Source organism: Leptonychotes weddellii, unplaced genomic scaffold, assembly GCF_054177405.1.
Source record: "Leptonychotes weddellii isolate Sample4059 unplaced genomic scaffold, ASM5417740v2 HiC_scaffold_5281, whole genome shotgun sequence".
NCBI classification, from domain to species: domain Eukaryota; kingdom Metazoa; phylum Chordata; class Mammalia; order Carnivora; family Phocidae; genus Leptonychotes; species Leptonychotes weddellii.
The window spans coordinates 6,315-11,064 of record NW_028020491.1 but is presented as its reverse complement, the minus strand read 5'-3'; the positions used below and the strand labels follow the sequence as shown (position 1 = coordinate 11,064).

The following is a 4,750-nucleotide window of genomic DNA, read 5'->3' as shown; positions in this document are numbered from 1 at the left end:
TCAAACAATGTACCTACCCCCATACAGAAGCGATCACAGTGAACCCAGGAGCTGGAGGAGCTCTCCGGCGTCACACAGTCCCAAGGTGGCTGGGCCATGATGCAACCCTGCACCGCCCCACACTCTTGCTCATTTCAACACCCCCTCCCTGATAATCAGCCGTAATGAAAGTGAGCAAGGCTGAAACCTCATAAAAACTGATGGCGGGGGGTGGGGGGGGACGGGACACCCAAAAAACCCTGTCTTAAGTGTCCTCCCTGCCTGCCTAAATTCAAATCCATGAAACACTTTATAAAATAAAAATTTACAAAACACAGTGAAGATATTTAATCTTTTCCTTCAATAGTATCTTTCATTGCAGAACCAGATCAACTTCAATACTCTAAGCAGTTTTCAATAACATAGGATCACAATATAAGACATGGCACTTAAGACCCACTTATAATAATGAAATCTTAGGAATCTGGGTTTTGTTGTTTTTTTTTAATAGAAATTCTACTATGACCCACCGAAGTCCATCATACAAATATATTCATGTTATCCATACAGGAAGATTTAAAACGGCTCTGAAACCTCTTGAGAATACATCGTTCATCCCTGGAAGCCTACAGATAGGCCATTAAATAAGCAGGTTAGTTGATTTAATATTTTCTACAATATCTGGATCTACCAATCACATTATCACAATAACTGTTCCTTTAAATATTTTTAATGAAAAATTTTTAAATATTTTCTACAATGTTGGAGAAATATAGACTTATGCATAGATAATCTAAACCCAGAAGTTTCTATTTCCCAAATCATTATTAAAAAAAGGCAAACTAAGGATTAAAGTTAGTAAAAGACAGTCAAAGGCCAAGATTTCTAAATTATGACCTAAGTCTCCTTCAAAGCACTGACCACCTGGACTATAATGGTTTCCTAGCATTTTATTTAATGGTAAAAACAGCCACTGGAATGTATATATCCCAAACACTCCATTTACCTATAAGTCAGGTAGTTTCTCCAAAGAAACCCTGACAGCTACCCCAACAAACTGCCTTACAGAACTGATCCAAGAAGAGGGGCTGCTCTGCCTGCCCATAAACAAACAGACTCACCCGGAGACCCGGGCAGAGGACCAGCTCTTTTTGTCTATGGAGGTTGGGGCGGGGACGGGGGGACACTGGCACCTGAGTTACTCAGTTGGTTGAGCATGTGACTCTTGATTTTGGCTCAGGTCATGATCTCAGGGTCATGAGACTGAGCCCTGCGCGTTGGGCTCCGCACTCACTGGGGAGTCTGCTTGAGATTCTCTCTGTCCCCCTCACTCTCAATCTCGCTCAAAAAATAAATAAATAAATCTTTAAAAAAGGGGGGGGGAATGCACTCAGCAACTAGCAGAAACAATCTTGAGACAAAGGGCAAGATGACACCAGCAGGCACTGGTACTTACTAGTAGTCTCTAGTCCAATCTCTAGAGGAAATATAGAACCTCCTTCAGACATAAAGGGTATGAAGGAAGTGCCTCCCCAGGGATTAGGCTCAGGAGATGCAGAAACAGGGTGCCATTCTAGGATGTGAGCTGGGAGAAGGCTCTGTCCTCAGGCTTCTGGAGCTTGAGCAGGTCAAATACCAAAATGAAGGATCTGTTCCAAACATGATAAGAAGGAGAAGACCCTGGCTCTTGACACACTGATCTTTTGCTCCTTGTAATCTGCAAAGAGGATTGTGACTCATCTTTCTCTGCTCTTTCCTTACACATACGTAAGGCACTCCCCAGCTTGATGGTGAAGGAAGAGGGGCTGTCTGTAAAGAGCCCAGTGCCTGCACAAGAAGGATGCTAAAGATGCCATACCACCTCAGAGAGATGACACAAGACACTGAAATGGACTGGCGGGAATTGGGGCATTTTTTGGCATACCATTTTATAACACTCTGTAATGATACTAGAGGCTTTATGTGGACAGAAGTTTAAATCAGCTTGAAATATTTCCATATTTTTTTAAATATTTTTTTTATTTATTTGAGAGAGAGAGTGCACGAGAGAAAGCACAAGTGGGGTGCGGGGAGAAGGAGAAGCAGGCTCCCCCCTGAGCAGGGAGCCTAATGTGGGGCTTGATCCCAAGACCCTGGGATCATGACCTGAGCTGAAGGCAGACGCTTAACGACTGAGCCACCCAGGCGCCCCTATTCCCATATTTTACAACTAAAAAGTCATTAGGAAGCAAAAGAACTGTCAATAAGGATACGTATTCCATTCATGCCTGAAATCTTGAAGTCATCGATTAACTGTACTACCATGTCTTTATTTGGGTCAGTGGGATCACTTTCTCGAACCTATGGAAAGAAAAATTAATTCAAGAACAGAACCATTTAGGACTGAAAGTCATTTCCATTATAACCAGCCAAAAACATTTTAGTAGAAGTGATGTTTTTAAAAATAAAAGATTCAGTATTTGAACTTAAAAATTCCTCTATAAAATTTTAAGTCATTAATTTTTCTTGCATTATTCACATTTTCGTAGTACTTACACATTTGAGCAATTTTATTTCATCCAAGGCTGTCTCTGTATAATGCTGGGCACTTTTTACAACTTTCATTGCAACAAATCTCTTCCCTCTTTAAAAAAAAAAAAATGCGTATTTTTAATATTATCAGCAAAAGCGATCATTATAATGAAATCTATTCAATAAATAGAAACTTATAATAACCTTTCCTTTAAAATAGTACTTTTCCAACTGTGTGGCCACAATTAAGCAAGAGGCTAATGGATCAAAACAATCTTTTTGCTTTGTGTTTGTTTTTACCTAATAAAAACAAGGTGGACTAGAAAAATGTCAGAGTTCATCACATAGATTAAGGGTAATTCTTATTTTGTAACACTTCTGTTTTAGTATATACACATACACACCATATGTGTATGTGTCCTGGGTAGCAGCTCAGTTTCATACTATGGGGTCGTGACTTTTCTTTAAAAAGTCAGAAACCACTGATTTTAAAGGCCTAAACATGATTATTTTACATATGAACATTTTTCTGATATGGATGAATTACCACAAGAACATATGTCTGATATAATGCTATTTCAATGAATAAGCTTCAGATATAAAAGCAGAAGAAAGTTAATGTATTAACAGACAAGTGAACTTCAAACTGGCGGAGGGCGGGGGGGGGCGGATGTCTAGCCGGGCGAGGCAGGTCTGTGCTAAGTATGATACATGCACAACAGAAGCAGGAGAGCTCCTCAGCCACACCTGATTATAAAGGTTGAATTGGACCAGAAATCAAATGCACAAATGACAAAAGAACACTTACTGCATATCCCAGCACAGCCAGACAGTTGAGAAGTGTCCCCATCCTAGCTTCCTAATAACATGGTAGCGGCCATTGAAGAGGTCTCCAATTTTCACTGGATGGTAGCCACCTTTTATTAAAAAATAATTTTTTTTAATTTCAGAGAAATAGTAATAAAATCTCTTCCTTTGTGTCAGTTTTTTTTTTAAGATTTTATTTTTAAGTAATCTCTACACCCAACATGGGGCTTGAATTCAAGACCACAAGATCAAGAGTTACATGCTCTGCTGACTGAGCCCACCAGGCGCCCCCTCTAGTCAGTTCTTGATACCATTTAAGAAAGCTCTAAATAATAAAATCAGATCAAAGTATGTTTAATAATATAACATTTTTTCTCAAAAATATCTTTCATCAAGAGGAAAATGTCCTCTGCCTTGGTATTAGGCTTTCTGTTCATTCTGATTTAACTCAGAAAGACAACAAACCATCCAGTACTCCGTAACAGTAATTTCAGGCTTATATTTAAGTCTATGTGTACATAATATGCATATACCGGCTCTTGACCTTTCCACATGTCGCCGTCTTCTCTTTTAAGCAATAAATTCAATGCAAATCTTTTTGGGTCAGTAGAACATAACTCAGCAAAATAAAGATGTGTACTCTACCTCATTCTGCTTACGCCAATAGTTCATGCATAACCAACAAGGAATCATATAATGTACAACAGTTTACCCTCCAACAGAGCTTGCTACTCTCCCCACACTTCCTGCAGCCTCAAACCCCTGCTGAGAAACAAGCTGGAGAGAGAGAGGACACCCTGTTGAGGCAGATACTTGGGAAAGGTAAGGGTGCCTTCATAGATGTGTGGCATAAAAAGACCTTATTCTACATTTGGATGTAAAATAAGCAGGCTACAGGGTAGTGTGTAGAATATGATACCATTTTTGTGAAACACACAAGGAAAAATCTAGGGGATAAGATGTTAGCAACAAACATCGCTGGGTATAAAATTACCTTTATTCTTTTTTATCTATCTTAATTTTTTCTAAAACAAACAATGCTTTCCTACGTTTTATTCTTTTAACATCTGTTTTTTTATTGCAACGTTATCGCTCATTTTTTAAATCTACAGAATTCTTAAAAATCACTCAAAAAAGACTTGGATAGTTCGTTCCCACCTAGTGTTCAGAGGCTCAAGGCAGGTGCAGAAGTATCCAAGCCACATCTTATAGTACATCTCAGTATCTTTCAGAGGGCTAGGAATAAACTTCAAGAAATATTATGAATGTTTATGAATATTTAAACTGTTACTCAACTGAATTAGTGAAGCAGGAATTTGACCAGATACTGAGTTTCTAAGACTCTTACTCTCCTACCACTACATCAGCATTTCTCAGATTTTAATATCAAAGTCTTTAACAATATTCTGGGTAAAAGATACAAACTAAAGAATAATAAATTAAGAATATAGCA

At 38.6% G+C, this 4,750-nt stretch overlaps 1 long non-coding RNA gene across 1 annotated transcript; it reads right to left on the bottom strand.

The window, feature by feature from the left end:
* Positions 1-2,234: 2,234 nt before the first annotated feature.
* LOC145719569 (uncharacterized) lies at positions 2,235-3,438 on the bottom strand. Its single transcript, XR_014142466.1, has 3 exons — positions 3,299-3,438; positions 2,515-2,602; positions 2,235-2,319 (listed from the first exon to the last, which is right to left on the bottom strand). It is a non-coding gene; the product is annotated as an uncharacterized LOC145719569 (long non-coding RNA).
* Between the last annotated feature and the right edge of the window lie 1,312 nt (positions 3,439-4,750).